Below are 21,207 nucleotides of genomic sequence, written 5' to 3'. Positions count from 1 at the left end.
GTCGCCTTCCTCACAGAAACATGGATGAACGCCTCCTCCGCCCCAGACATCACCATTGCCATACCTGAAGTTTATAAGATCACTCGCAAGGACCGTACCGGCCACACAGGAGGAGGAATCGCTATCGTCCATAAAAAATCAATCCGCATCTCAACCAGCTCGGACGCCAACCTCGCCAACTCCGAACACCTTCACTTCCAGATCCACATCGACCCCAAGACCACACTCAGAGGCACCCTCCTCTTCAGACCACCAGGACCCCGCGCAAAATTCAGTGAAGACATCACGGACTTCATCACCCCACACGCGCTCCCCTCCAAAGACTACATCCTTCTGGGAGACCTCAACTTTCACCTTGAAAAGATCAACGACCGCAACACCACCACCCTCTTGGACAACCTCGCCAACCTCGGACTTAAACAACTGGTCACTTCCCCCACCCACATCGCAGGTCACACACTCGACCCTATCTTCTCCTCCAGCAATCATGTCTCCTTCAGCCACACTACGGATCTCCTCTGGACTGACCACAGCTGCGTTCACTTCACCTACAACAAGCCAAAACCCACCAACCACCCCCAACCAACTCTGCAAAGAAACTGGAACAAAATCACCTTCGACCAGATCTCCTCATCGCTCCTTCTAAACACCCCAGCACACTCTTCTAACCCAGACCAAGCCGCCGCCAACTTCACCTTATGGCTATCTAACACCGCCGACACCTTAGCCCCACTGAAAAAACATCAAAGCAAACCTGGCAGCAAGAAGGCCTCTTGGTTCAACGATGATCATAAGAAGTCCAAGAAACTCTGCCGCTCCCTTGAAAAGGCCTGGAAAAAAGACCCATCCATTAGCACCAAGGACGCCTTCAAAAACGCCACTCGCATACACCACCAACTAATCTGAAAGGCCAAGAAAATAGCATTCAAGGACCGAATCGACAACAACGCCCACAACAGCAAGGAACTTTTCAACATCGTCAAGGAATTTACCAATCCCTCGGCCAACTCCAACAACATCACCCCCTCTCAAGTCCTCTGCGACTCCCTAGCCTTATTCTTCCACAACAAAATTGCAGACATTCACAACAGCTTCGACAACCAACCCGGAGATCAACCCACCCATCCTTCTGCAGGACCTTCACCCCCCTTGAACATCCTAAATGACTGGAACCCAATCTCCACTGAAGACACCATCCGTCTAATGAACTCCATCCACTCAGGATCCCCAACTGACCCATGCCCTCATCACATCTTCAACAAAGCAGACTCCGTCATAGCACCGCACCTCCGAGACGTCATCAACTGCTCCTTCAACTCCGCCACCTTCCCGGAAAGCTGGAAACACGCTGAACTCACCGCCCTTCTGAAAAAACCCACAGCGGACCCCACCGAACTCAAAAACTACCGCCCCATTTCGCTCCTTCCATTCCCGGCCAAAGTCATCGAGAAAGCTGTCAACAACCAGCTCGCCGCTTTCCTCGAAGCCAACAAATCCCTCGACTCCTCACAATCTGGCTTCCGAGCAAAACACAGCACTGAGACCGCCCTCATCGCAGCAACAGACGACATTCGAACTCTACTGGACAATGGAGACACAGTCGCCCTCATCCTCCTCGACCTCTCTGCAGCCTTCGACACAGTCTGCCACTCCACCCTTTTACAGCGCCTCAGAAACATCGGAATCCAAGGAAAAGCACTTGAATGGATCACCTCGTTCCTCACCAGAAGAACCCAGAGAGTCCGCCTTCCACCATTCAAGTCCGAGGCCACCGAAGTCATCTGTGGCGTACCCCAAGGGTCCTCACTCAGTCCTACCCTCTTCAACGTATACATGAGCCCCCTCGCGGCCATCGCCCGCCAACACAACCTCAACATCATCTCTTACGCGGATGACACTCAACTGATCCTTTCTCTCACCAATGACCCCAGCACCGCCAAAACTAACCTACACGAAGGAATGAAAGAAGTTGCCGAATGGATGAAACACAGCCGTCTGAAACTGAACTCAGATAAAACAGAAGTCCTCATCTTAGGTACATCCCACTCCGCATGGGACGACTCTTGGTGGCCGGAAGCCCTTGGAAAAGCACCCATCCCGACAGACCACGCACGGAACCTAGGCGTTATCCTGGATTCTTCACTTTCAATGAACAGACAAGTCAACGCCGTATCCTCATCCTGCTACAACATTCTTCGCATGCTCAAAAAAACATTTCGCTGGATCCCCACCGATACCAGAAAAACAGTCACCCATGCTCTGGTCACGAGCCGACTGGACTACGGAAACACCCTATACGCAGGTACTACCGCTAAACTCCAGAAGAAACTCCAACGAATCCAGAACGCCTCAGCCAGGATTATACTAGACATCCCACGCAACGAACACATCTCTGGTCACCTGAAAGACCTCCACTGGCTACCCGTCAATAAGAGAATCACTTTCCGACTGCTAACCCACGCACACAAATCACTCTACGACATCGGACCAGAATGCCTCAACTCACGTCTGTCCTTCTACACCCCCTCCCGCCAACTACGTTCCTCCAACCAAGCCCTCGCCACTATACCTCGCATCAACAAGACCACCATGGGAGGCAGATCCTTCTCATACCTGGCTGCTAAAACATGGAACTCACTCCCCACTTACCTTCGCCTTACCCAGAACCACCTAGCATTCAGAAAGCAACTTAAAACGTGGATATTTGACAAGTAATCCTCCTCCCCTCCCTAAGCGCCTTGAGACCCTCTGGGTATGTAGTGCGCTATATAAATTCTTTGACTTGACTTGACTTGACTCAGCAAGACTCATCCTCGACATCCCCTTGACACAGCCGCATCTCCGGACACCTGAGAGACCTGCACTGGCTCCCGGTCAACAAGAGAATCACCTTCCGTCTCCTCACCCATGCACACAAAGCCCTACACAACCAAGGCCCAAGATACCTCAACAGCCGCCTCAACTTCTACACTCCTAACCGCCAGCTTCGATCGACCAGCCACGCCCTCGCCGCTGTCCCCCGCATCCGAAGAGCCACAGCAGGAGGAAGGTCCTTCTCCTACCTGGCCGCCAAGACTTGGAACTCCCTCCCGATCCACCTCCGCCTGACCCAAGACCACCTCGCCTTCAGGAAGCAGCTCAAAACCTGGCTGTTCGAGCTGTAGCGGACCCCCCCTCCCCAAGTGCCTTGAGACCCTCCGGGTGAGTAGCGCGCTATATAAATGTGTTGATTTGATTTGATTTGAGTTTTGCAGAACATATTCACAGTTATTAACCACACTTGCTGCCTGCAGAGTGACATTTTAGGTCTGCAGCTCTCTCATACAGAGCAATTGGGTAAGATGGCCAGTGCAACTTAATGGCAGAGATAGAATGCAGACACAATCTTGGGTCAGGATTGGCTGCTGGGTGGCACATCCTTTGACATGCAGTCTTCTACACACATGCCTTTACCACAAATGCGTTACCATGCATATATATATATATATTCACAAAAAATAAAGGTTTCAGGGACGTTATAGTTAGAAATTAGCATTTAAAAAACCTTAGAAATTCACTGAAAAAAACATAGGTTTCAGGGACGTTATAATTAGTTGGACATTTCACTCATACAAAACCAGCGCCCTTCGGCCGTTATAGATAGTAGAGCTAACTATAGACCTCACGCCCCTGCAATGCACTGCTGATGATGTCGCATATTACATCACTCATGACATGGTCAGTGACATCAATGATGACATCACTGATGACATCTCAAATGGCATTACTGATGACATCATCTAGTGACTGTGTGTTTCTATAAAGTTTAAATATGTTTTATATATATGCCAAGGTGTATTGAAGAATGAGTGGGTGTATAAGTGTCTGGGTGGAAGATTTAATAGGTGTGTGACTGACAAGTGAGTGATTAATTGTGTCTTACTGAATGCATGGGTTAGGACTAAACTGTGTGAATGTCTGTATCAGTCTGTTGTTGTGTAAGCTGCTGCATGCGTTGGTGAGTAGCTACATGAGTGTCTATATGGGTTACTTATTGGTTGCGTGAGTATCTGTATGGGTGCCTGAGCAGTGTGTGGGTGGGTGAGGGTGTTTAACTTTGTGTATAGATGTGTGAGTGGGTGATTCACTGGGTGTATGGGTTCAAGAGTGCATGTGGAAATAGCTGTATGGGTGGGTGAGTGTGGGTATGGGTGTGTTGGTGAGTGAATGGATGTCTCAGTTGTATATGTGTAACAACATATGTGACAGGCAGGATATGTGAGTGTTGGAGTATATACATGACTATATGTGAGAGTGAGTGGCTGTATGAATGAGTATGTGCTTGTTTCAGTGATTGTATAAGAGAGTAAGTATATGTTAGTATCTGTATGAATAGGTGAGGTAGTGAATATATAACTGTATAGGTGAGTAAATGGCAGTGTTTTTGATTCTTTACATGACTGGCTAGGTGTATGAATAACTCTATGGAAGAGTGGCAGTGTGTGAGTGTTTGTATAGGTGTATGAGTGCATATGATAGAGCTGTATTGATGAGTGACTGCAGGGGTGAGTGACTGCAGGGGTGAATGAATGGATGTGTGTGGATACCTAGGAATCAGTCAGTGGGTATGTAGTAACTGCTATTGGTTTGTCTGCTGGAGGCCGTTTCCATTCTCTCCCATGACTTGAAGAACACAGAGTTGGTGGCAGCCGAGACACTTTCCCGACACGGGCCTCCCTCCACGTGGCGATGACTTGAGCTCCACTGAGTTAGTGCCGCCAGAGCTGGGTGGGTGTGCAGCCTGTGATGATGCGTAGGCCTCGATACACCAGCCTGGCAATCAAAACCCTATTTGAATTGTGAGCTCGGCTGGACCGCGTGTATTTCCCTGTATGTGAGATTTGACTGATATGACTCCTCGACGCGGTGCATTGATATGTTCTCGGCCATTGCGATATCAAGACCCAGAATCAAATGTGCGACCTCTGGCTGCCAAGGATGCGGGCCCCGGCCTTGGAGCTCGCTTCAGCATGTTGCAGGCCCTATTGGACACACGCCGGTGGCGGAAGGTGAGCAGAGAGGCTTGTTTGCGCAACGGCGGGCAGTCACCTCTGGGTGGTGGGAGTGAATGGTGTGCAGCAGGCTTGGTGCGCAGGGGCAGGCAGACACCTCTGGGCGGTGGGAGTGGATGGTGTGCAGCAGCCTGGGTGTGCAGGGGCAGGCAGACACCTCTGGGCAGTGGGAGTGGATGGTGTGCAGAAGCCTGCGTGCACAGGGGCGGGCAGACACCTCTGGGCAGTGGGAGTGGATGGTGTGCAGCAGCCTAGGGGTGGGCAGACACCTCTGAGCAGTGGGAGTGGATGGGGTGCAGCAGCCTGGGTGTGCAGGGTGGCAGACACCTCTGGTTGGTGGAGTAGATGGGGTGCAGCAGCCTGGGTGCGCAGGGGTGGGACAGCGATGAAGGCATGTGCAGTTGTATGTACTCTGCCATTACTAATTCTATACTATGCTTCAGATGTGTGAGCCTGAGGGCTGCAGTATGTCCCAGCACGTGGTTGGAGACACACCAGTGGCAGAAAGGTGAGCTGTGAGGGCTTTGTCCCCAGTGTCGACACTCACTCTCCCTCTCATCTCTTCCTTTCTCTCTCTCTCATACTCTATATCTCTCTTCCTCTCTCTCTCTCACTCTTCCTCTCTTTCTCTCTCTCTTCCTCTCTCTCACTCATTCTCTCTCTCTCACTCTTTCTCTCTCTCTCTCTCTCTGTCCTTTGATTGGCACATGACGCACAATCTTATCTTGCTTTTTGACTTGCAGGCTGTGATTCAGAGATTGTCGAGGGATGACACGCCATTGTTGTTTTGTTTAAATAAAATGTTTTATAAGTAAATCCATAGATGACTGTGATTCTCATTTGTCCAACCTCACAAGCATCTTGATTTTTATAATTGTGCGACATCAGCCAATTTGTTACGTTCCAGAATTCGGAAGGTTGCTGTCACATTTGTTTGTCGGGGTCAGGGGGAATGGCAGACAAGGGGGTGGTGGCGGGGGATGTTGGGGCACTCTTGGGTGTCCGAGCTGCATGATCGTTGGCTCCATGGAATCTGTTGTCGTTTAGGTGTGGCTGTGGGCTGGGCTCCCTTTGATGTTGCAGGTTGTAGTCCGACTTTTACACCAGGTCAGAGCAGGTGTAAAATTCCTGGTGCCTACGCACCTTATCGCCTATTTTGTGTTCTCTTCGCCGATCTTGCTGGTTGCTGAGAATATTGCGAAGTGGTATGTTCGCTGCTTTTTGCACGGGAACGCCTACTCTGCATCTCATTCGCGGTATTTGCTGGGATCATCCGTGACAATGTTTTTTGAGGCTGCTATTGCTGGTAAACTGATGATATGGGCTGTTTGCACCAGCTTGTGAATGGTGCGTTAAATTTATGACCATTTTGGCTACGATAAAGTGCCGTTAACCCGGCGATGTGTCCTTGAGAATACTCCCCTCGGTGTTTTAAAGACCTGAGAAGTACTCGAGTGCCGCTCTGAGAGCCGTGCACCCAGCACGTTCCCACTAGGAGGCCGTGCTGAGAGCTGCGCACCCTTCGTATTCACACTAGGGATCTGTGCCGAGAGCCGCGCACCCTTCTTGTTCACACTAGGGGGCCGTGTTGAAAGCCGCGCTAGGGTCGCAACTCCAAACTTTAAAAAAAAATACCCCATTCACTTTCATTATTTTACATTCACCTCGGGACCCCATCCCCCGAGGCATGCCCACATCTACATTTTTTTCTTTTAAAAGGGGAGGGGGGCCACGTGGCCCCCCTCCCAGGCCACTTCTGAGGTACAATGACTCCAACAATGCTTTCTTCACTTACCGGTTCCGAAGGTGAGCCCCAGTCCTTCCAGTCACCTGGATGCAATAATTTCAACAGAAGCAGAAAAAACAGCGTGACCAGGGCCAACTTGCGGTGCAGGAGCCTCTGGCAGCGCGCTACTGGCTGTCGGGCTAATGAAATGTCAGTGAGTTTCTCCAAGGGCAAGAAACAGAGGCCACAAAGGGGAGAGAGAGGAGGTTCCTTAAATGCCAGCACAACCAAGAACTGGGCGGATGCATTTCGGCTTGTTGTTTAGCCTCTTCAGCGCCAGATGGTTGTAGCAGGATGCGGGCGTTTTCACTGGTTAAATACCACTTCCCCTCCTGGCAGGTGACAACAGGCTCCGCCCCCGAACAGCGTAAGGTGGAACTTGCTGTAAAGTTGAGCACATGCCTATTTTTTATATATATATATATATATATCACACCATTCCACTCCCTCCTGATAAGGATGTAGAGCCGCACTCACAACATTTTGCTTCAAGCAATTTATTCGACTGTTGGGGCTGATAACCTGACGCGTTTCATTTACTCCTGTAAACTTCCTCAAAGGTCGGCCCACGCAGACAGGAAATGTTCTCGAGACCCAGTAGATCTTATTTTAAAACCTTGCCGGCCCTCTAGTGGACATCCACAATGTGTCAGTGGCCAGGCATGATGAAGTATATATACATATATATATATATATATATATATATATATATATATATATATATATATATATATATATTACCTACTGGCGGTCGCCAGTAGGTATATATAGTTAGGATTTTTTCCCTATGGCATTTCTGAAAATTCTATGTCTAATAACTTTGGCGTTTGTGGACGGAATCGGCTGAAATTTTCAGGAAAATGGCACATTTTGTTTCTGAGCAGCTCCTGGAAATTTGGGGGGGGTCGTCAAGGGGGGCCGAGAAAAAAGGGGGGTCCCAAAACGCGTTTTTCCCATGTTAATTTCCATAGGGCGGTTGGACTCACTTTTAGCCCGAACGGCTGAATGGATTTTCACGAAACTTGGCAAAATTGTAGGGACTGTTAGCCCGATGTGCCTTTGCTAGGTCTCAATATATGTGCTTCAGTGGATTTTGAGAAATTAACGTTTAAATCAAGATATATATCTGTAACAGCGCTCCGGGCAGCGATCCGGTTAGCGAACTTTTCGCGTATCGGAACTTTGCGATGCGAAGCTGATTGGCCCTCCGGTGTCTGTCAACATTCTAAACAGTCTGGAGCGGCCGCCATCTTATCTCTCGGTAGGATCGAGAGAGAAGAAGAGGTGAAAAACGAAGGGGGAATTTAATGAAAGGGGGCAAGGTATACCCCTCTTGACCCCCTAGGATTGTTGTTGGGGTTATTAAAGGGTCCCGTGGGGAAAATAAAAAAAAAAATGATTTTTCACGGTAGAAGCGCTTCACGGGCCGCGAACTGGGCCGCAAACTGGGAGCGAAACGGGAATTCGCCATTTTGTGCTTCGTTTTAATTGTTTAGAAACAAAAATTATCGCCGCACATTGGCCACAATGCATGAATATCGCTGAAAAGTCAGCGATATTCATGCATTATCCAGGAAATGCTCTTAGCCATGTTATCCACCTTCCATTGGATAACAGAAAGCTGATTGGCTCTCCGGTGTCTGTCAACATTCTAAACAGTCCGGAGCGGCCGCCATCTTATCTCTCGGTAGGATCGAGAGAGAAGAAGAGGTGAAAAACGAAGGGGGAATTTATTGAAAGGGGGCAAGGTATACCCCTCTTGACCCCCTAGGAATGTTGTTGGGGTTATTAAAGGGTCCCGTGGGGAAAATAAAAAAAAAATGATTTTTCACGGTAGAAGCGCTTCACGGGCCGCGAACTGGGCCGCAAACTGGTGGCGAAACGGGAATTCGCCATTTTGTGCTTCGTTTTAATTGTTTAGAGACAAAAATTATCGCCGCACATCGGCCACAATGCATGAATATCGCTGAAAAGTCAGCGATATTCATGCATTATCCAGCAAATGCTCTTAGCCATGTTATCCACCTTCCATTGGATAACATGGCTAAAAACTGCTCTGTGCGTGAGCTTTTTTTTTTTTTTTTGCTGCGTGACGTTTGTTAACGTTCGATTCGATGGAAATCAGGAAGTGTTGACCACCATTTTGTCACTGCGAGTAAATATTTTGTTATAAATGAATCCTTATTGATAAACATTGTCTGCGCCATCTTGCGTTTTTGTCCAATGCCACAATTTTGTCGTGCACGGCAGCCATTTTAGATGCCTTGACCAGGGCCACTCTCTGCACGCCGCCGATCCTCAGCATGGCTCCCCACCCTCGCAAGCATCTCCCCCACGCACTGGTCACCCCCGCTCTTTCTCTCATGCATGGGCCATATACTTCCCCCCATCTGCGCTGCTCTTCTCTGAGAATCACACCCTGTGCCCGCCCGACACCTCCCTTTCACCCTATTCACTACCGCACCCTCTGACACTCCTCTTCCTCTGTGTCCGATTGTCCAGGCCGGACCTAGGCTATCACCTAGCCCTGCGGATGTAGTTTATGGCCCCAGCTGTAGAGTATCCAGACATGCCAACCTTCCCGATTCAGGCGTGAGACTACTGATTTCAGTGCTAGTCTCCCGCCTCCCGATTCCTGCAAGCAAAAACCCGGGGGCATATTACCAACAACTAGCGATAATTTTTGTCTCTAACTTGTTTAGAGACAAAAATTATCGCCGCACATCGGCGAATTTTATCGCACATAAACCTCGCTATTAGCAAGGTTTATCGCAAATGCGATAAAAAACGGCCGCAATGCATGAATATCGTTGAAAAGTCAGCGATATTCATGCATTATCCAGCAAATGCTCTTAGCCATGTTATCCACTTCCCATTGGATAACATGGCTAAAACTGCTCAGGGCAGGTGTTAGGTTTTGGAGATATTCGCGCTTAGCGCGAATATCTCCAAAAGTTGGTAATAGGAGATAGCGATGGTTAGGGACTGTTTCCAGTCGCTAAAATCTTGGCACGCCCACTTTGCATGTCATTAGTGATAAATATCACTGATATGCAAAGCGGGGCCCAAGATGGTCGCTATCTCCTTTTAGCTGTCACTAACTGGTGTTAGCGACAGCTTGGTAATAGGGAGATCATTTTATCTCTTTTTTTTTTGGCTTTTAAAGCCAAAAAAGCGGAAATAACCCCCCTTGATAATATGCCCCATGATTTCTCGGGGGTTTCAGCTGACAGGGCTTGGTATTGTGTTACGTGCTAATTCTTCCAGGAAACGTCAGAGGGTCGATGCAGGGGTTCTAGAAGGGGTGATAAACTATTTAAGCCTCATGAAGAAGCGCATGGTCTTTTAAAGATTTATGAAGTACTCGGGGCGGCGGTGTGTGTGTGCCCTCTTTCAGGAGCGGGCGGGGGGGGCACTGCCAGCAACTTGCCAGGCCAGGCAGTGTTCAACACGTGCATCACCCTTTCTCTGCCTGCTATTGCGCTCCATGCTTCGGAAAGGTAAGAAAAAGAACGTGCATTTGAATTTGAAATGTCCGATCTTGTAGCAGTACACTTGCAAAGCCCACACATGACAATAATCCGATTCAAGGCCCCATTCACCCGATTTTTTAAACATATATAGCACTCCAACAAAGTTAGATTTTAAAACTTTATTAACATGTATAAATACTTGAAAAGCTTATCTTTACTGCACCAATGCATGAAAAAATTGTCCATGAATTGATTATTAGAATGATATGCTTGAATGCATAATTCATAGCTAGATTAGTTAAAAATCAGAATAGGACAATCAGAAGTATCTATGGCATTATAAAAAGGTTTGAATGTTGAGCTTAACCACAGTACTGTTGAAAATTGATACAGAGCTTGGCAGGACTTGTGAAAGAAAAAAAAGGGGACATGCCACCAAAATGCACCTCAGTGTATAACCATGATATTGAGCTACAGTCCTATATATTTATTTAAAATGTATACATTATAAACTTCATATATCATAAATATTCAGAACTATTTACAAAAAATTATATATGCAAAAGTGAAAAAAGTGCTCAAATATATTCACAGTGTAAATCAACCACCTAAAGAAATTTCTTTTAAACCAATGATTATTTAAAAGACTGCCTTGTTCGAGAACCTAAACAGCCAATCCAAAAACAATAGTAGGACTGCAGATCACCAAACCTAGGTGCATTATTGTAATTTACATAATATACAAGACGTATGTACTTCAACGCTCTGTGCAATATAACAAACTAGCTGGAACCTTCATTAATGATATTACATCTATCCATTGCAGAGTGTGTATGCTTGATCAATACTTCTACAGAAAGTTATGCAGATCCTCTGTCTCATTTAACCCGTTAGGTTGTTTGCTGTCAAGCTTTATGATATACCGTGTCTCCATTCGGCGTAATAATTTATCGCGGTCGCCACTGCGTCTGAGTGGGGCAACAGCGTCAATTACATAATATGTAAGACAAGACAGATCCCTGTTATGTCTGCTGTTAAAATGACGCACCACTGGGTAGGCCCCATCGTGGTTAACAATGGCACGAAGGTGCTGCAGTATCCTGACATGCACCTGAGCACCGGTACTGACCACATGGCGTAGACCGCAGGTGCACGTCAGGATGTAAACCGCAAACTCCGTTCGGCAGTTATAATTGCCACGAATAGGTATTTCTATATCGGAGAATGGAGTACTGTAATGGGTGATGTTCTGCCCAAATTTACATGCTCGACATGAGGAACATTTGTGGAAGCCTTTGCCTCTAAACCATTGATTGACTCTGGGTAGTTCAGGGCTGGATTTAACCAGCTTGCTGTGCATACTGAACGCACGCCTGAATGTGACCACTGGTCTATCTGGAGTCATGTCACGTAAAACACCATCAGTTTTTAAAACTGCCCAATGTTTGTTGACAATAGATTTGATTTTGCGGTGTTGTCTGCTGTATGTAGTTATTAATCTGGTCGTGTCTGCATTGGCATTGTCATCAGGAGGTTTGGGTGCCAGCAAAGAGACTCTTGATCTTTCTCTGCTCTTTACCAATATATATATATAAAATAGGAAAGAGAAGCCACATGTCTTCCCAAGAAAGAGTGCATCTTACCGGTTGTTGGCGTGCGGTCTTGCCTCTGAGAAACTTTTTAGGAACAATTAATCACGGTGCCTTCAGGCCGCGGAGACGACGCACCGCTCCTATCAATGAAGACCCAACCGAGTGAAAATTCACGATCGGATGGGAACAGCTGGTGAATTAATTTGACATGTGTAATCCCTTTCTAAAGCACACTGGAGGGCTATGAGTAGTGTCCCAAATTATGTGTCAGCAGGATAACCCACTGGAGGGTAGTAACTGGGCAGAAAGTACTACGATTCCCAGCATGCATTACAAACTGAGCAAAGAAGGGAGTGGCACACCGGAAGCCACGGACATTGAAAAAACATGCAGGGGAAGGTGGTTAAGCCTTGATTGAAGCCTGCTGACAAGGCCTCTGAAGAGAAGCAGCATTGCGTTGAAACGCGTCAGGCCAGGGACGAAAATAGGAAAGAGAAGCCACATGTCTTTCCAAGAAAGAGTGCATCTTACCAGTTGTTGGAGTGCGGTCTTGCCTCTGAGGAACTTTTTGGGAACAATTAATCGTGGCGCCTTAAGGCCTTGGAGAAGATGCACCGCTTCTATCAATGAAGACCCCACCGAGTGAAAATTCATGATCGGATGGGAACAGCTGGTGAATTAATTCGACATGTGTAATCCCTTTCTAAAGCACACTGGAGGGCTATGAGTAGTGTCCCTAGTTATGTGTCAGCAGGATAACCCACTGGAGGGTAGTAACTGGGCAGAAAGTACTATGATTCCCAGCATGCATTACAAACTGAGCAAAGAAGGGAGTGGCACACCGGAAGCCACGGACATTGAAAAAACATGCAGGGGAAGGTGGTTAAGCCTTGATTGAAGCCTGCAGACAAGGCCTCTGAAGAGAAGCAGCATCACTTTGAAAGCGGCGAAATGTGTGAATATCGCTGGAAATCCAGCGATATTCAGGCATTATCGCTAATAGGGACTTAGCCTGAATATCCACCTCCCATTGGATATACAGGCTAAGAACTGGTCTGAGCAGGCCTTAGTTTTCAGTGATATTCGCGCTTAGCGCACATTTTTTTGTTGCTACGCCTGCGTTGATAATAGGCGATAGCGCTGTTGGCGACTGCTTTCAGTCGCTAACAGGTTGGATACGCCCACTTTGCATGTCATTAGCGATAAAAATCGCTGACATGCAAAGCGGGCCCCAAACCGCTCGCTATCACCTAAAAGCTGTCCCTAACTGATGTTAGTGACAGCTTGCTAATAGGGCGATGAAATTATCGCTGCTTTGCGGCCGAAAACAGCTGCAAAAGCGGCGATAATTTCATATCGCCTGCCTTGGTAATATGCCCCTGGGTATCCTGGATGGATTCCAGGATATTAAATTTAACAACAACAAAAAATTAATAATAAATGAGCAGGAAGAGCTCTGAAGGAGTGCCCCATAATGCCATAGGGCATTTTAAAATTCCATAGTTTCATGCTGGTGACACCACAAAGCATTTTCTAATAATGTTCTGGGTGTTGCAGGAAGTCCAGAAGTCCTCAAACAACTTTAAAAAAACAGTACGTCTCCTGGGTCATTAAATTCATGACCCTAGGAGAACTTACCATATATTAGAGACTTACCATATATATACAAGACAAGACAAGACAAGACAAGACAAGACATTTAAAGCACTCCAAGCTGGAGTTCTATGCCCTTCAGCTGGAGCGCAAGGCCCTTTTGTGTTTGTTTTTTTGATTGCATGTTGCAGGCTAAAAATGTTATAAGTAAGTTTAGAGATAGGTTGGACTTTTTTTTGTTTTTTTGTTTTAAACAATTTGGAGTATTTCTTTTCACATATTTCAGATCTTTTCACATATTTCAGCCCACCAAATGCAATCATAAAAACTATGTTAAAAGAAAGACTCACAGATATGTTGATTTATTTTTTCATTAAAACTTTGCAAAACATTTTTATACTAATCATTACTATTTAACATTGCATTGTGTGAATTATTGAAATATAGATTGCATCAAAAATATTGGTGATATATACAAATACTACGCAATGGTGGTTGGTGCTGTGTCCAGAGGAAATAGATTTTTTGTTTTGCTAAAAATGTTGGTGCAGTTTGATAAATCTTCACGAAACTTTTTTTTAAAATGGTTCAGCAACCCCAGCTCCTTCCTGGAAAGGTTTTGGGTGATCCATCAAGTGGGGCCAAGAAAAAGGGGGGAGCAAAAAGCATTTTCCCCATGCCATTTCCCATAGGAACTTAAGGCACAGCTAAAGTGAAAAAGGCTGAACGGAATTACACCTAATTTGGCAGAAAGTTAGATCTTTACCGGGACAGCATTTTTTCGTGTGTAAATCCTTTGATTAGTTTTTGAGAAATTAAGGTTCAAAATACATAGATATCAAGAGACGCAGTCGTACCGCAGGACTAGCAGATCAAAAGATGAGATCTGATTGTCTGTCTCACCTTGATAAAGATGTCCAATAGCCATTTTAGAAACTCTGGGACTGAGCAGGTAAAATAAGCAAGCATTTGCAATGCAATAGGTCTCGCATTAGGAAAGTTTGAGCTGTTGGTATTGTAAATGACAAATTTTATATTTATCTGTTGGTTTTGAAAATAGCGAAATTAATAGCTTTGTCATTTACAATGCCAATAGTTTTAACTTTCTCAAATGTGACACCTATAGCATTTGTAATGCAATATGTGTTGTATTTACGTGGCTTAGATGTATTGATATTACTAATAACAATGTAGCATAATTATGTGGCAATGAGTGGTATTGTGTGGAGTGTGTTGCATTCAGTAGAGTGTAATTATGTGGCGTGTAATTAAGTGGCACTGAGTGGTATTTGGAGTGTATGTTGCATTAAGTGCAGTGTAATTATGTGGCGTGTAATTATGTGGCACTGAGTGGTATTTGGAGTGTATGTTGCATTGAGTGCAGTGTAATTATGTGGCGTGTAATTATGTGGCACTGAGTTGTATTTGGAGTGTATGTTGCATTGAGTGCAGTGTAATTATGTGGTGTGTAATTATGTGGCACTGAGTAGTATTTGGAGTGTATGTTGCATTGAGTGCAGTGTAATTATGTGGCACTGAGTGGTATTTGGAGTGTATGTTGCATTGAGTGCAATGTAGTTATGAAGCATAATTATGTGGCACTGAGTGGTATTGTGTGGAGTGTGTTGCATTCAGTAGAGTGTAATTATGTGGCGTGTAATTATGTGACACAGTGGTATTTGGAGTGTATGTTGCGTTGAGTGCAGTGTAATTATGTGGCGTGTAATTATGTGGCACTGATTGGTATTTGGAGTGCATGTTGCATTGAGTGCAGTGTAATTATGTGGCTTGTAATGGGGCACAGAGTGGTATTTGGAGTGTACATTGCATTGAGTGCAGTGTAATTATGTGGCGTGTAATTATGTGGCACTGAGTGGTATTTGGAGTGTATGTTGCGTTGAGCGCAGTGTAATTATGTAGCATATAATTATGTGGAGTGTATGTGGTATTCAGTAGACAGCGATTAATACATGCCTAGAATTCCAGGGGATAGGCGAAGCGAGTGAGCTTAACTTCTAGTAGAGGTTGGAGAGGATCCCCAAATATATACATATATCTTTAAGGAATTAATGGTGCACTTTAAAGAAAAATAGGTTCACCTACATTTACTAGAAAGTCATAGGTTTTTAATGGGTACACAAGAAATATTTCAGTACATTTATGGTGCTTGAAGGATGTAGCATCCAGCTACAATAAACACAGACACATATCTTGAGTATCAACTGGAGCTTTATTCACTATGTCTTATCAGGTCCCTGTCACTACTCTAACTAACCCCTTCCTGTCCTGTCCCCACCTCTTTCCCTCTGCCCACCTAGCTCCGCCCACCCCAGCTACTGGACTGCTAACTCCTTTACATCTCCCCCTTTCTTAATAAAGTAACAAACGAGAGGTAGATTAGTCCATCTCTACGATCAGTCTCTTCGGAGGCTGTACGTGACGCCGAGGTCTCGCTGGTGTGGACACAATGTTCTCAGTGGATGGTTCTTTTACCGACGAAGGTCCAGTGTCGGGTGCGACAAACTCAGGATTGTCTCGACCCTCAGGTATGGGGGTCGGGGACGTGCTTTCATGATCTGCAGGAGGACATTTCTTGAAGTGAGAAGCATTGCGAGTGACTCGCCGATTTTCTGATTCCGCGGTCACCATGGTGCCCTTTTGTTGTACAATCGTGAGAGGCTCGTCCTTGAAGTGACAGTCAGTCTTCTGGCGCTGTTCTTGCTTGACAAGGACTTTGTCGCCTTCCTTCAGGGAGGGTGACCGGGCTCTTCGCCTGTGGTCAGCGTATTCCTTCATTTTCTCCTTTCGGCGCTGATCAGTTGCGGCCATGTCTCTGTGTTGTTGATCCGAGAGGGGCTTCCTCAGTGCTCCGTCCCATGTTGGGATCCGATTACTTATTGTCCTCCCAAGCATGAGAGTGGCAGGGCACTGGCCCGTTGTGGAGTGTGGAGTGGTTCTATAGGCGCAGAGGACTTCATTCAATGCTGACTTCAGATCTTTCCTTTCGGCGGTGGCTTGCTGGAAAGTTCTCTTGATGGTGGACATGAATCTTTCCACGGTGCCGTTGGCTTGGGGCCAGAGTGGTGTGACCTTGCGGTGTTGAAAGTCCATGTGCTTCGCAAAGTCGCTGAATTCATGACCGTTGAACGGTGGCCCGTTGTCTGTCTTGATGACCTTGGGGACGCCCCATGTCGCGAAGGTTTCTTCAAGTACCTTGAGGGTGCAGGCGGCACTGGTGGATGATATGAACTGGGCCACTGGGAATCTGGAGTACTCATCCATGATGACAACTACGTACTTCCCTGATTGCAGGGGTCCATAAAAGTCCATGGCAACTTCCTGCCATACCCTGTCGGGCAGTGGGGTCATCCGCAGAGGTGCGGGTGGGTTACTGTGGCTGGTCAGTTGACAGGGATGACAATCTTTTAATGTGTCTTCGACCATCTGGTCGAGGGCTGGAAACCAGACACGCTCTCTCAGTGCTCTTTTGGTGGATACAACCCCTCGGTGGCCTTCGTGCGCGAGGTCGATTACTCCTTGTCTCAGTGTCGCCGGGATAACCAGTCTGTGATCTCTTAAGAGGAGGCCTTCATCAGTTACAGAGAGTTCGTCAGCGACATGTCGGAAAGCCTGGAGTTCTTTTTTGATAGCGGGGTCTTCCTCTTCCTCCTGCGGGTGGTACCTCCACCTGTTGGACTGTATACGCTTCAGTACTGTCTGTAGGATGTTGTCTTGGTTGGTTGCTTCCCGAATGGTGTGCATGGGAATAGCCGGTGGACGAGCGTGACCAGTCACAAAGTGAATGTATTCTTCCGCTATGGAAGGCGTAGTCTCAGAGGATTCTCGGGGGTGGCGGGACATATAGTCGGCTGGATTCTCCGCCTTCCCCGGTTTGTGGACGATTGTGAAAGTATACTCTTGTAGCCGCAGACCCCACCTTTCAATTCTGGGGGGCATCTTGCATTTGGGGTTCCCGTAGATCGTGACAAGTGCCTGATGGTCAGTTATGAGCGTGAAGTGTTTCCCATATACGAAGATGTGGAAGTGCTCACATGCCCACACAACAGCCAGGCTCTCCTTCTCAGGTTGGGAATATTTCCTTTCGGGATCGGTCAGGCTCCGACTGGCATAGGCGATGATCCGTCTCTGGTCTGATTCATTGTCATACTGAGCCAGGATGGCTCCTAAGCCTACGGGGCTTGCGTCGACAGTGATTTCCGTTTTTCTCCTGGGGTTGAAATAGGAGAGGCAGTCGGCCGATTCCACGGCGCGTTTGATGTCAACGAAGGCACGCTCACATTCCGGGGTCCAATCAAAGGGCTGACCAGCTTTTGTGAGGAGTCTCAGTGGGTGACTTACGGTGGCGTAATCACGAATGTAGCAGGCACAGTAACTCGCCATTCCTAGGAAGGAGCGTAGGTCGTTGACGTCAGCTGGACTCACGGTGTTGTTGAGCATGGCGATCTTGTCAGGGTCCGGTTTCATGCCACTGGACGAGAAGATGTGACCGAAGAATTTCAAGGTGGATTGATGAAACTCACATTTTCCTTTGTTGAGAGTCAAGTTGGCGTCCATCAAGGCGTGGCAGACGCGGTCAAGGGCGATGTCATGTTCTCGCATGTCAGAACCGTAGACTAAGATATCGTCGCTATAGTTGAGGGCGTTGGGTATGTGGTGGATGACCAGACGTATTGCCTCTTGGAAAATTTCGGCAGCCGATGAGACGCCAAAGCTGAGTTGTTTATAGCGGAATAGACCAAGGTGCGTAGCGAAAGTAGTGATGGAGCGAGAACCGACATCCAGTTCGAGCTGATGATAGCCCTTGTTCAGGTCCAATTTGGAAAACACTTTCGCTCCATTGAGCGCCTTGATCATGTCACTCAAATGCGGGCCGGGATGTCTCTCCCGTTCGATGGCTGTGTTCGGCAGGCGCATGTCCACGCAAAGATGGACTTTGTTGGGGGTCCCTTTCTTGGGGACAATGACCACTGGGGACACCCAGGGAGTGGGGCCTTCAGTGCGCTCTATGATGTCAGCGTCCAAGAGCTCCTGCAGTTCATCCTCAACAGCAGATTGCAAGTGGAAGGGCACCCGCCTTGGATGCTGGGCCATCGGCTTGATCTGTTCATTTACGTGAAGGTGGATTTGCCTGCCTTTCAATTTGCCCAGGCCCTGGAACAGTGATGGGAATTTCACAACATAGTCCGAGCTGTCATTTACGTTGAAAAGGATATGGTCAAACGAAGGCGTTCGGCGGTGGGGAGGCTCAGCAGACAGTCGGCATCAGGACCTTTGATGACGTGAATGACTGCTGGAATGGAGATGTCGCCATGCGTGAGGGTGGTGTCAAACTTGCCTAGGCAGGGGAGCGGTTTCTTCGACATTCAGGTGTACACGCGGACGGGCGCGAAACGCAGATGAGGTTTCGGGTCCATGCGCTCATGTTCAGCAACTGATATGTAGTTGAGCGACGCGCCACTGTCCATCACGAATTTGGCTGCATGGTTGCCCACCTTGATGTTGAGACGTGGGTATCGTTTGAGCTGATCGTTGTCAGCGATGTTGATGTACTCGGTAGTGTAGGAGGACCTCCTGGACGAGGACGATCTGGATTCCCTTGACGGAGAACGACGGTCCCATCTGGAGCGTCTAGATTCATGGCTGGAGTGTGAAGACGTGGGAGATCGAGTGTGCGTGCTCTGAACCGCTCTGACGTGGTGGCGTTTGGTCTCAGATCTTGAAGGACGCTGCTGGCTGTCACGTCCGTCATAGTCACTGCGCCTTTCCTTGTGGTATTCTCCACACATGGCCTCAAAATGGTTGGACCGTCCACATTTTCTGCAGCGTTGGCCCATGGCAGGGCAGGAGTCGATGTGGGGGTAGTCGTATCCGCATCTGAAACACCGCCTGGTGCGGTCGGGTCGCCGATCCCTCCTCTCAGGATCTTTCCTTCTGTAGTCCGGGCGTCGCCTGGGCGAAAATTTGGATCGCCGTGACCTGTCACGCGGGTTGCGTCTGCTGTTGTCACGATGATCCTGTCTTCCATGTCGTCGGTCAGAGACACGTTTGGCATGTTCATTGCTGGTACTGGGTTTAGTCTCGATGTCCGCCGCATTTTCTTCAGCCTGGTCGTACAACCGGGAGTTCTCCTCAATTTCTGCGAGTTCTTGCGGTTTCCTTAGCAGTCGCCGTCTCAGCGACTCTGAGTGACAACCAGAGATTATTTGGGATTTGATGGCCGCATCAGGCGAGAAGTTTGCGAAGTCGCAGTATTGAGACTGTCGTCGCAGTCGATGAATGAAGGAACTCAGTGGTTCTTCCTTGCCCTGACGCTGCTGGTGAAACTTGTGACGCTCGTAGTCGACGTTTCTCTTGTGCAGAAAACGGTTATTAAGTACATCTCTCACTTTGGCATAGGTATCGCCTTCTGTGGTCGGGATCTCTCGCACAATCTTGCTTATCTCACGCCCCCCTAGGTTGCGAAGGGCTATTATTTTGTCCTTGTCCGGCTCTATTTTGGACCCTTCAATATAGTCCTCAAAGTCCTCAAGCCATTCCTGCCATTTTAGTCCCATGCTGCTTCCAGTTGTAACGGTTAGTGGCTCCGGAGCTCGTAGGTGTGTTCCACCTTTGACTTCCTTTTGCGCACCCGCAGGGGGGTTAGACATCTTGGCAGTGGGTTTTCTGGTGCTTTTCCACTATCAATGCTTGTTGTGGCCTTCGTCTGTGTCAATGCTTTGTTTCTTTGTATTTTTTTTCTTGCCAATGCTTGTTCACTTTTGCCAATGTTTGTTCACTTTGCTAATGCTTGTTTACTTTTGCCAATGCTTGTTCACTTTTGCCAATGCTTGTTTACTTTTGCCAAGGCTTGTTCACTTTTGCCAATATGTTTGTTCACTTTGCCAATGCTTGTTCACTTTTTTTTTTGCCAATGCTTGTTCACTTTTGCCAATGCTTGTTCTCTTTTGCTGTTGCCTGACTCCAAGATGGCCGCCCTATGATAGTCAAGGGTTCTGTCCTGACGAGCGCCTGACTTAAAGATGGCCGCCGCCAGCACCGGTACACGAGGCTTTCTCTCTCAGTCCATGCACTGCTAGCTCACTCTGGACTCACCGGCCGGCATCTTCGGAGGCAGCACACATCAGGGCTCACTTTACTCTGGCCACCGCAGCTACCAGGTGAGGTTGGGGTGGGCTCCCGCCTTGCTCAGCACGTTCCCGCTTTTTCTTTCGCGGCGGCCTGCCGACTTACACGCATCCCGCGTGAGGATTTCACCGACGGCAGGTCCCAGGCTCGGGTTTACCGGCGCTTGATTGCTCTCGCTGGGCGGTCGGGGCGGACGTTGTCCTCGACGCTGGGGCACTTTCTTTCACTGTTGGGGCATGCAGCAGAGTCGGAGTAGGCTCCCGATCTCTGCACTATTAATGCTCATGCTTCTGGCGGGGTCGCGTGTCGGCGCGCTCCGCTTCTCTCTTCTTCAAGCCTGTCAGCGCTCGGATATACAGCTCCTCACGGCTCCCTCACAAAGGGGGCAGGTAATCTGCGGCTGGCCTCTTCTCCTGGGGCATCAGCGGCTTGTAATTCTCGGCGGCGCTTTCTTTCTTGAGGCTGCCGGGGACAGGGCGTCTCTTTAACTTTCAGCAGGCAGTGGGCTTGACTGTATCCCACCCTCGTCGCCAGTTGTAGCATCCAGCTACAATAAACACAGACAC

Source organism: Lissotriton vulgaris, chromosome 8 (genome assembly GCF_964263255.1).
Source record: "Lissotriton vulgaris chromosome 8, aLisVul1.2, whole genome shotgun sequence".
Classification (NCBI taxonomy): domain Eukaryota; kingdom Metazoa; phylum Chordata; class Amphibia; order Caudata; family Salamandridae; genus Lissotriton; species Lissotriton vulgaris.
Note: the sequence above shows the minus strand (reverse complement) of the source record.